Consider the following 13,407-nt stretch of genomic DNA (forward strand, 5'->3'; position numbering starts at 1 on the left):
AGCTTGCTCAAATACGCCGATGCATCTACTCCAGATGTCTCTATCTTTGTTAGGAGTTCATCTAGTTGAATGTGGATGGCCGCATCTGTTGATACTGTAGCTTCAGGTAGCATATCTATTAAGAGTGCTTTCACCTTCTGAAGTACCGTATTTTTCTTTTGAATCGCCATTTGCTTCTCTTGTTCGGCCTTTGCTTTGCATAGTTCACCAAAATCAATGAGTGCTTGCCCCTTTAATTTTGATATATCTATATTGGGAAACACTATTGGTTTTGACAAATCAACTTTAAAACTATGCTTTTTCATCTTCTCTTCTTTACCTTTTACTGATGGAACTAAGACAATGGCTTGTGAGGCTTGATGACCCTCGGTAGGTTGCTCGGTAGAGGCAACACTTTGATCGGTTTCTTTAGCCTCTGTAGAGTCCTTTGGTGTCTCAGTTGCAACATTTTCAGTGCTAGAAGGTGCTTGAGATGTCTGTTCTAGAGTAGTACCTTCTCCTGTTGTAGACTTGTGAACTTTGGTGCCTTGCTCCGTATTTAGAGGGATTTTAGTTGAGACAGGTTGCTTGACCGGTGGATAAGGCTGAACTTGTTCCAAGACTGATTCACTAGATACAAGTTTTGCATATGCATTGCCTTCTATCATTTCATGTTTCGGTGCCTCTGTATCCATGACATCTTCATCTATTTGAATGGTGTTAGAAGGGTCTTGCTTGGTAGCATCAGGATCTTGCTCGGTGACATCAACAATTTCAACTATAGCTTGCTCACCGACATTCTTGATTTTAAAGATTTCCTACCACTTTTCTTTTGTCTCATTTTCAACTTCAATATATAGCCCATTCATCAATTTTAAGGCTCTTTGTTTGACAAGAAACTTTGAGTTGTAGGTTGTTAGATGTTCTTTTATTTCAGCTACTAACATGTCAGGAAAGAGATGAACCAAACTTCTTTCTCTGATCTGTTTCTCTGAGTCCATTGCATACTTCCACCTATTATCAATATGCAAATAAAGTTCATTTGGAAGTGACTTAGCTAGTTCCAATGGAGCCAACTAGAATTTTAGAAGTGTGCAGATGACAACTTCTTCAATTTGTCTCTTCTCATCGTTATTTCTGGTTTCATACTTAACATATCTAAATGATCCAAATCCTCCATATTCTTTCAGATTAGCACAAAAGTTTTCAAAACTATGTATATTTACCTTCTTGCTCTTGACAATCTGAATTGCATCCTCTGATTCGGTATCACTAGACTCTTTTGCCAAAATGAGTCTCCGAGTAGATTTCTTGTAGGTCTTTGTTACCTTGGGAATAGTAACACTCTTTGTTTTCTTACTCGGTGAAGCTACAGATGCTCTAGTGTTCGGTCGCTTTGGAGGTGGAGTCGGTGAGGCATTTGATGTGTCCTGTTTCTTTCTCTTCAACACTTTTCCCTTAGGCAATTCGGTGCTCAGTGTTATACCTGCCTCTTGGGCTTCAGATTCTTCTTCGGTAATGGTTATAGTGCCTTTGACAAGTGTGGAGGAAGAATCTTCTTCGAATTTCTCTGATAATGCTTTTATCATCTTTGTTGCCTTTCTTGTAGCTTTGGGTACTACAATGCTCATCTTTACTTTTTCCTTTAATTCTTCATAGGTTCCATACCTCAGCTCGGTAGCATGTCTTGGCAATGTAAGAAATGCATCAATTTGCTATTGTGTGATGTCGAAATCAATCTCGTAACCCATAGGTGACAAAGATTGAGTTCTCGGTTCCACAACATTCACATAACAGTAATCAGTGTCAACTTCGAAACATGTCATTTTTGTATTTCTCAACTAGCTGGGGTGGAATCCTATATCTATTATGCATTTTCTCTTGAAATTTACTGAAGTAATCATCCATAATATCATTGAAATTATCACCTAACTTCTTAATGAAGTCATTAATCTAATGGGTGATTGGTTAGTGTAGTTCCCAAACAATTTTACCGACTAATGGAAAAAAAAATTCAAAATAGAAAAACATGCATACAAGTAATGATCCAAACTTTAGTGTATTAGCCGAGTTGTTTTTCTTCGGCTTCCTGATGGTGTTCAGATTCTCAAATAGGTTCTTCAGCAACACCTCACATAGATCAATTTTCATTCCCTTTTTCACAATTTTGTATGCCAGGTCTATTGCTGCACAGGGTACACTGTTTTCCCTTGCTGATTGGAAGAAACAGTAACCCATTACTCTTATGGCAAATTTTAGTTCTTCATCTATGACATTGTTCAATTTCAATCCTCTGCAGTCTAATTCCACTCCGGTTAAACTGATCAATTCCTTCTGTGATATCATCTTTTGGGCTCTAGCATGATCATAAATGGGGTAACTGGTAATCAGATGAATGATTTCCTTGGTAATCTTAAATGGTTGCTCTTCTAGCCACATGAAATCATCGTGAACTCTGCTCAGAACAAACTTGACCTACTAGGGTTTGAACACACGAGGATAGGTTAGGGCTTCAGTTAATCCCTTGATCTTAATGTGCTCATACTTGTTATTCAATTTACCATTTGCGCACAATTCATCATAGGTGTCTTTAATTTCAACATGACCAAATTCTTCAATACGACATTTGGTGAAGAATCTCACATCCTCGACTAACAACACTCTGTCCGGGATGAGTGAAAAAGCAGTTTTGTCATCCGGTTCAGATGCAACTTTGGGAGTCAAAGAGTATTTTAGTGAGGGCTTCTCTACATTCTTGACAATGATGGGATCTTGGAATTTAGATGCCATTGTAGATTTCAGATAAAAGCTAACAAAGGATCCTTAGGGTTTTAGGATTTCAAACGATAGACGCTTCACACTTAGCAAATAATAGCAACTTGATAAGATTGGTAAACCAGCTTAACATTGCATTCATATTGATGTAAATACCTTGAATTTTCTTTGTAGGAGGTTTGATCGCCTTAGATTCTCTTTTCTCTACTCTCTCGAAAACTTGGTGAGTGAAAATGACTGTGAAAATGCTTTTAAGTACACAATATTCCTTATCGGGCTCCGTGCAGGTTAGGTCAAAAACATTAAATGCACTCGGTTCCACTTAACTTTCTTTCCATTTTTCACTTTAACCGAGTAACCAAACTTCCTTCATTCACCGACTTGATAGGCTTCCTGTATTCACCGACTTGACAGGTTTCCTATAAAGTGCTTCAAAAGACTTTGATAGAATTTCAAACTTACATCTTAATTATGCAGATTTTGAATTAAGTACATAATAAAATTGGAACTGTTAAGAATTAACCTTGAGATAATGCAGTCCCTTCATACCTTTACTGATTAATTTGGAATAGGTGCACCTAACTCGGTAGGTAAGGTGCTTTCTTCATTTGACACAATTTCCTTCTTTTTCCAAATCATCTGTAATTTTTCTTTTATTTCTTCATTGTCTTTTCTAGGTTGACCTCTGCAATCTCCAACTAAGTGTCCAGCTTTGTGACAATGAAAACATGCCATACCAGGATTACTCCATGATCTTCGGTAGTTCATCCCAAACCTTATAAAATAGTTGGCACTTATATGTCCATATCTTCCACAACATTCACACCATATCCTTGTATTGTAATCCCATGGTACTGTAGAATACTGTCGGTAAGGATTTGTGTGAGTTCGGTAACCTCTAGCATTTGCTCGGTGTGCATACCACATATATTTCTTTTGCTTAAACCAACACTTCTCAGTACTATGTCCATATCTATTGCAATTTTTACAAAACCCTTTGAATTTTGCCTTCTGATAATTGTTAATAGACTTTGTCCTACATTGATTAGATGTGTGACCATATTTATTGCAATTGTAACAATAACCATTGGACTTAGTGACATTCGGTTGCTTACCTTTTTTGATTTGGCATATGTTGGCAGTGTGACCTTGATTTCCACAATAGTTGCAAATAAGCTTCTTTCTTTTGATGTTGTTCTTGTTTCCAGCTTGCTTTGATGATTCTCCTCTCTCGGTAGTATGAATTCCCTTCTCAGTAGAGTCTTTTCCTTTGTAACTAAGTCCTGCATCTTTGTTGGGTCTTCTTGTATTTAGTTGCTCATCCAACATCTTTGATGCTTCATAATTCTTCTTCAATGTTTCTTTGGATTTCTTCTCTGTTTCAAGTTCATAGGTCAACCTTGATACTTCAAGTTTTAATGCTTGATTCTCATTATCCTTCACAATTGCTTCATGATGTGCATAACCTAGTTGATCTGACAGATTTTGTTGAATTCCAGTCAACCTTGTGATTTCATCATTCTTATCAGATACTAAGACTTCAAGTTGTTGTTTCTCTCTTTGTAGATCTCTTAATTTATCCTCGGCTGTCCTTAATGCATCAAGATTTTTAGTCATCTGTGTGCTGAAATATTCATGTTCTCTTTTCATTGCTTTCAATTGATCAGCCAGTGCTTTGTTCTTTTCTTTCAATACTCCAATCATTTCTTCAGTCTCTTCAGATATACTGTTCTCATATGATGTCTCAATTTGTTCCACTAACTCTTGAGAGTCTTGCAAATCATTAGATAATCTTCTTCTTACTTTCAAAGATTTTTGCATTTGTCTTTGCATGTTTGCAATCACTTGATTAGTGTGATCCAGCTCTTCTTGCAGATATACAATCCTCCAAGATTGTTTATAGCCTTCCATTGATAAGATCTTTCTCTTTAGGAAGTTAAACCCTTTTCCAAGATTGTAGCTCTAATACCAATTGTTAGGCCCAATATGGAAAGCTAATGTATTGAGAGGGAAGGGGTGAATTAGTACTTCAAAACTTTTCTTCAATAATAACTTTGTTGTTATGCATAAACCGAATAGTGCAGTAACATAATATAAAGCTAAAACAAATAGATAACAATCACACATGATTCACTCCATAACACATATATTTTGGTTACGTAGAAACTCTTGGTTAGAGAGAAAAATTGCGGTGGGGATGGCACCCACAACTTCACTACTGCAATAATAAAGAGTGCTCAGTTAGAGCTACATGTTTAGCTATTTCTGATAGCTTACCCTGTTAGGAGTAACAAAATCTGTTAGATCTACCTTGCTAAAGGATTTTACAACACTTAATCTAAATGTTGCACCTGGTTAGAGGCTTTACAATTTATAGACTTGATTAGAGTCTTTTACCCTGTTAAAGGTTTCTCTTACAACTTCACAATATTACAATAAATCATTACAAATATATGCAACTTTACATCTGGAATGTTATAGCAGATTCTATGTGCTCATAATAGATTACCTTGCTTATAGCATACCTCAGTAACCCATATAGTAACTTGGTAAACCCTTCTATTTACTCTGTTCTTTGACTATTCTCTGAAATGCTTCTCGGTGACCTCTGTGTCTCTGTAACAGTCATAACACTTAGTGCTTTCACATGTCTTGCTTCATATATCTCTATATCTTCCTTTCTATCATGCTACATGTATATTTCTGATCTTAATCCATGTTGTATAAATAGATCTCTTATGACGGTGATCCATTCATTGCTTCGATCTTACAAACATGTTTTATCAAATGAATAACCATGCAAAATATTTCATTGGTTAGATGACCTCAAAATCATACACAATCTTTAAGTGCAATTTCCAATGTGATAACGGTTAGATGTTCCTCGATCTTGTAACATGTTTTCATATGTATGTCTAGGTTCAATGAATCTGGTAACACGTTTCACTCGGTGTATAACAACTCGATGTGTCATATTTTCTGCTCGGTAGACATGGAATGATACTCGGTACATAGCTCAATGCATACTGCGCTCTGAGACTACTTTCTTCAATAACCGACTAGACTGTGCATACCGACTGAATATTTCGGTAGTAGTAACTGACTAGAGTATATAGAATAAACTTTGACATAAAACTAATGGCAACTTGATAAGTAGTAACAATAATCCCACATTTTCATTTATTATCATGCATTTTAGTTGAAGTGACTATCATAAATCCTTTATGTTCATCCATGCATTTTATGTGTAGACTAACAATTCTTAAAAATAGAGGTTCATGCTAGATCATTTGTCATTGACAAGACCCTCTCTTGGTGATGGTACATATTCCTTTGTGCATTAATGAGATAAAATTTTGTGCATAAACATTAAGTCAAGTGAATGTATTTCTATTTAGAAATGACCATATCTACCATCGTCTTCAACCATGCAGAGAAATGTAGTGAGAAGGGCTTTAATCAACATGCGTCTTTCTTCAAAGTTATGCTTGTATACTTTGCAGAGAAACTGGTAAGTCGTAATTATACAATCTTGTACGTCTTAAAAATGTTTCAAATGATCTATTTATAATTTTCCAAACTAATTTGTATTAAGTGTTATAATTTGTTTCTTGTAGCACATTCATTCTGCATAAAAAGGTTACTTATTTTGGTCTTCATTTATATGCAGGCATTGTTGTACGTAAGCTTTTCTCTTAGGACATGAGAATGTTTGATGTAGATGAAGTGGGATGTTGTATTTGTATATGGATGTGAATTGATGTAACATTGTTATGATGATATACAATTTCCATGAGAAAATTGGTTTAGTTATATTGATGATAATGTCCATGTATATGTACATGAGTACATTGGTGTAGTTTTATTGATAATGAAAAAAAATCATGTTTACATATCCCTTCATGGATGTCACATGCAAGTGTAATGGTAATTATGTGTATACAATACATGGAAATATTTATGATCATTATGTGTCTACATATATTGAATCGTTCGCAGGTGCCATAGATATCATTATGTGTCTACATATATTGAATCGTTCGCAGGTGCCATAGATTCTGAGTTAGGGCTCGTCAAAGTTTGACAATTTTGAGCACTTGGGGCGCTCAAGGGACGACGCCGGTAGGGTATGACCTCGAGCGTTTGATCGAGTGGGGGGGGAAATAGGAGCATGAATAGGGTAATAATGCCTAACTAGACATGTCAGAGCTGATGGTTCATCATCGCGATGAGCAGATCGAGAAATTGGCCACATGACAACATTCGATTGAGTGAGACTGATGATTTTTTTGCTAACCAAAAAATTGCTCCCCTAATAAAACGGTAGGGAAAATTGAAAAACTGAGATAGGCTTTTGTATGGACCCCTCTCATGACCCTGTAGGTTCAAACAGATCATTCGTTGGTGCCATAGATTCTGAGTTAGGGCTTGTCAAAGTTTGATAATTTTTAGCACTTAGGGCACTCAAGGGACGACGTCGGTAGGGTATGACCCCAAGCGTTCGATCGAGTGGGGGGAAAAAATAGGAGCATGCATAGGGTAATAATGCCTAACTAGACATGTCAAAGCTAATGTTTCATCATCGCGATGAGCAGAACGAGAAATTGGCTACGCGACAACATTCAATTGAGTGAGACTGACGATTTTTTCACCAACCAAAAAATTGCTGCCTTAATAAAACCGTAGGGAAAATTAAAAAAATGAGATAGGATTTTGTAGGGACCCCTCTCATGACCTTGTAGGTTCAAACAGATTATTCATAGGTGCCATAGATTCCGAGTTAGGGCCCGTCAAAGTTTGACAATTTTTAGCACTTAGGGTGCTCAAGGGACGACGTCGGTAGGGTATGACCCCGAGCGTTCGATTGAGTGGGGGGGGAAAATAGGAGAATGCATAGGGTAATAATGCCTAGCTGGACATGTCTGAGCTGATGGTTCATCATTGCGACGAGAGGAACGAGAAATTGGCCAAGCGACAACATTTGATTGAGTGAGACTGACGATTTTTTTGCCAACCGAAAAATTGCTGCCCTAATAAAACCGTAGGGAAACTTGAAAAACCGAGATAGGATTTTGTAGGGACCCCTCTCATGACCCTGTAGGTTCAAACAAATTGTTCATAGTTGCCATGGATTCTGAGTTAGGGCTCGTCAAAGTTTGATAATTTTTAGCACTTAGGGTGCTCAAGGGACGACACTGGTAGGGTATTACCCTGAGCGTTCGATCGAGTGCGGGGGAAAAATAGGAGCATGCATAGGGTAATAATGCCTAACTGGACATGTTGGAGCTGACGATTCATCATCGTGATGAGCTGAATGAGAAATTGGCCAAGCAACAACATTTGATTGAGTTAGACTGACGATTTTTTTGCCAACCAAAAAATTGCTGCCCTAATAAAATCATAGGGAAACTTGAAAAATTGAGATAGGCTTTTGTAGGGACCCCTCTCATGATCCTGTAGGTTCAAATGGATCATTTGTAAGTGCCACAAATTCTAAGTTGAGGCCCGTCAAAGTTTGACAATTTTAGCACTTAGGGCGCTCAAGGGATGACGTCGGTAGGGTATGACCCCGAGCGTTCGATCGAATGGGGGGAAAAAATAGGAGCATGCATAGGGTAATAATGCCTAACTGGACATGTCAGAGCTAATGGTTCATCATCGCAATGAGCTGAAAGAGAAATTGGCCAGGTGACAGCATTCGATTGAGTGAGACTGACGATTTTTTCTCCAACCAAAAAATTGTTGCCCTAATAAAACCCCGATCGTTCGATCAAGGTGGGGGGAAAATAGGACCATGCATAGGGTAATAATGAATTGTATCAAGTATTGTTCATTAAATGAATTGTATTGTATTGCTCATTAAATGAATTGTATTGTTCATTAAATGATTTGTATTGTATTGTTGATTAAATGAATTGTATTGTTCATTAAATGAATTATATTGTTCATTATACAAACAACACTTACGATGAAATGAAATGAATTGTATTGTTCATTAAATAACCATTATTAACCATTGTTAATTATTGGAATGAAGATTAAAGATTTCCATGATAACACCACGCATAGATGAGCAACAATTTATATGATTGAATATCAACTTTTGTATATATAAAAATGTCAAATGATTACAAATGTATGTCCATACACAAATATGGCATAAATGCCAACTGAAACAAAATGTATGTCTAAATACATGGATGTATGTCCATATATAAAATATACATGAAAACTAGACATGTAAGCATCCCAAAAATATCTATAACATCCTAAGCTGCTGATGGATCATCAAAATTGATCCTCTTCGCCACACTGCTCAGCTCTGAAGGATCCTGCACAAGAAAAACAAACCATGATTAATATTAGTTATATTATATAATTCACATTCGAATAGTTAACATAAAAATGAACTATAATTGAACTATTCATGTTTACCTCATCTCCACATTTTCTCTTCGGCTTTGCAGGACTCTTGATGTATGTCTTCAGTAGAGGAGGTATGTTTTGAATATTTTCATACACAACCTACATATGTTCAGAAACATGACATTGATACAAGTTAGCATATAATTGTCACTAATAATAACAAATTATATCTACTAATCACAAAATAAAATAAGCACACATCTACTCGAGGCATCTCTTCTTCTTCTTCTTCTTCTTCTTCTTCAAGTATACTGGGTATAGTCATCAAGGATGTGAAGCCAAGAATTCTCTGTAGATATACACAAGTATATGAAACTATCAATCTATGTCTAGACATGTATAATCACTATAAGTTATTTAAACTATTCATTCAATCATGTTTGCATTCAATTACCTTTCCCTTATCTCCAACTGCACTACTAGATCCTAAATCACACTGCCACACACTCATGCTGCTTGTGCCCTACAAGAGTAAAATAAGATATACATGCAAGTTACTACATAATCTAATTAATACCAATATAAATGATGAGCATGTATGTACAATAAAATACAAACAGCTAGGTGCAATAATATATGTATCGTCAAGCTATCAAGGCCAAATGAAATGGATGACAAGGTGCCTTCTTGAATCTGGCTAAACTCCTCCTTGGTCATCAACTGTTAAATAAACCATGTAAATAAAAATTAGTACTTAATATTATCTAGATTATAAATATTCATTTAAAATATAACATGAATTGTGAAAATACAAACCTTACCACTACATCATCAATGTATGATGACGGTGCCTCCTCGCCTCTAGCATGTGAGGACTCCCCAGGGTATCCTCTAGTCTATGTAATAATATCTGGTACATCATGCATCTCATGCACCTCATAATCTGCATTGTCCGCAGGAGGATCAATGGGCTGTCCAACTAGATCCAAGCATACATGCCCACACATGACACAACTATGGGGCACGCATATGTGTGGAGCCAAGGATGATGTGTCAGCGCCACCAGATGCACTACTACCATCAAGAGTAGGCTGAGCTACTGACCCACCCTGAGAAACCAAAAGGCTACTCAAAGAGTGAATGGCCGATATGGTCTATGAAGCCGCCTCACAAATGATATCAGGATGCTGCACTATATGTGGGGGATCAATAGGAGGAGGGAGGACATATGGCCCCTGAACTACTCTGACTGCCCCAGGTCTATTTTGGGGCATGCCTAAACCTACACCTTGGAAAGGTTGGATGTCAAAGTAGTTAACATGTTTGCATAAAACAAACTCAGCATACAATTTTTTTATGAAATAGAAGGGGCCATCAAGATTGTTGTTGGGTGGTTTGTCAAAAACCATCCACCAATGATCCCAAAAGTTTTTCACAATACCATCATTTGTGCACCATTTAATAGAAAGTTTTGTTTTTTTGGGATCTACGGGTTGACCAGTACGGGGATTCACAAACAATGAAGCGATATCAGCTTTGGATATCTCGAGATCCTTGATATCCTTATACGACAAACCATCTGCATATTTTTCCCTCATAGAATCTCACCACAAAAGGGCGGCATTGTGCTCCTCGGTCATGGTTTCCATACTCTTTATGATCGACGTCAGAGGATCAAACATTGGGTTTAGACTAGGGATCCTACAATATACTTCTGCAATCCCCCTTAATTCATTCAAATTTTGTGCAATCAAATCCTGAATTGAGGGGGGGTTTGGAAAAGGAGGGTTTGGTTGATGCAGTTGTGGTTGATCAATGTTTTCATTGTTATCCCCCATTTTTAACCTTATTGAATGTAAACAATTAAATTTAGTTAACAAATTTAAACAATAAGGTATTTGATTTAAAAAAACCTAGTTTTCATGAAAAAAATCATATTTTCAATGAAAAATCAAATAAACATTAACAGAAAATACAAAAAATGAATGAAAATGATTGAAAACAATAAAACTCTTACCTTTCAATCTATTTTTTAGCAATTTTTGGCCAAAACACCGAATATTGGGTGCACCAGATATCAAATTTTTATAAAATTGCACAACCCATGAGTTAAAAATGACTCACGAGTTGTCACTGTCGAAATATATTTGTCTCAAAAAATTAGATATCTGATAAAATCGGATATCTGATTTTTATACTTAAATTATTTTAAAATAACATATATAATATAATAATATATTATATAATACGTATTATATAATATATTATTATATTATAATATAATATTATATAATATATATATTATAATATAATATTATATAATATATATAATATAATATATTATTATACTATATAATTATATAATATATTATTACATTATACATATTATATAATATAATAATACATTATATATTATATAATATGTTTTTAATTTAAAACAAAAAAAAAAAATCGAATATCCGATTTGCATAGGTAATTACCATGCCAAGGTGTACTGACACCCAGGCCAAGAAAAAAGTCAACATGGATTTTCACGTTTTTAGGCGAGTGAAGAAGGCTATTTTTTTCACATCGCCACTTTTTGGGCCCCCATGATCCTGCACTAACCCATTAGTGGTATGGAACAATTTGTTAAATGTTAGATCGATTCTCAAGAAAGGGGGGAGAAAGCTAGGGGCAATGGCAAAAACACCTTATTTTGGGATGATACTTGGGAATAAGATGGTTCCTTATCTTCCATGACATGCTTAAGATCCATTAAAAAAAATCTCATTATAAAAAATGGTAGATTCCTAACAATGTTGAGTGGTAGGAAGATAAGCCAAGATGGAGGAATTTGAAATAATAGCTAGCGGAGGATGATACTCAGGGAAATGGGAACCTAAATAGATGGGAACAAGACATTGCTTTTCCAATGGAGCAATTGGAAGGGAGTGCCTTCCTTAAGAAAAAATCAAAGGATGAATGGATTTGGAAGTTGTATTCATTATGGAGACTCTCAGTTAAGTCGACTTGCTCATTAATGGAGAACCACCATGACTGTCAATGGACAGGAGATAGGTTTGGATCCCCAATCTAATTCCTAAAATTAACTATCTCTGGTGGCTTGTTGTCCACAAAAAAAATTAAAAATTGATAATCTCATCAAAAGAGATTTCTATTTAGTTAATAGATGCCCCCTTTGGTGTAATGACCATGAGTATGTACAACATCTATTTCTCCATTGTCCCTATGTCTTAGAGGTGTGGAAATTTGTCCTGTCTCAACTCAATGTTGAGTAGGCGATGCCTAGTTGCATTGGACACCTTCTCTTGGTTTGGTCCTCATCACTTTTTTCACATTCTATTATTGAGGACTTATGAAGATAGGCTCCCCCATTTGTGGTGTGGGGAATTTGGAAAGAAAGAAATAATAGGATATTCAAAGATTAGAAAAGAGATGCTAGTGTCCTATCCCAAGTTGTAAAAAACCTAATTAAAGAAAACATTAATGTTGTTTCCTATGGGTTTTCAAAGTCTAAATTAAATTACACTAAATTGAGGATTAAATAGCTATGGGGATTAAATCAAGATCTCTTTAAAATAAATTGGAAAAATATTGAGGCAAGAAATAATAGCAAATGGGAACCCCTTGATGAAGGATGAAGAAAGTGCAACTTTGATGGTTGCTCAAAATGGAATCCAAGGATCTTTGTGGAAGGAGGAGTCATTAGAGATCATAGAGGAAAGTTGATAGAGGCCTATGGATGTAATGTTGATATCTTTTCTAATAACAAAGAAAAAGTGTATGTGGCTTGGAAACGACTCAAAAGACTTGAAGATATGAACTTGGAAAAAAATATTCTAGAGGGAGATTCTAAATTAGTCATTTCTATCCTAAATGATCTAAGTGCAAGCTCGTGGGAAACTAGAAAATTGATGGAGGATTGCAGACATATTGCTAAAGGTTTTCCCTTTTTCAAAGTGGTTCATGTTTATAGAGAGAGCAATTCAGTCATAGAATTAATGGCCAATATAGCCTTAAATTACAAAGATTGGGAAATATTAAATTTTTGTGATTGTTCTAAAAGTTTGAAATAAATTGTGATTAAAGAAAAACAAAATGGCGAGCCTTTTAGGAACACGATTAGTAATGATTATAGACTCCCCTCTTAATTGCTTAAATTCTATCCCCTCTAATCACCTTCGCATGACAAAGAGATAGAAATTAGAAATTGTGTATGACACATTGACCCAATTCAAAATTTAAAGCCATGCAAAGGATAGGTAATAATAATTTTAATAGAAA

Source organism: Cryptomeria japonica, chromosome 7, assembly GCF_030272615.1.
Source record: "Cryptomeria japonica chromosome 7, Sugi_1.0, whole genome shotgun sequence".
In the NCBI taxonomy this organism is placed as follows: Eukaryota; Viridiplantae; Streptophyta; class Pinopsida; order Cupressales; family Cupressaceae; genus Cryptomeria; species Cryptomeria japonica.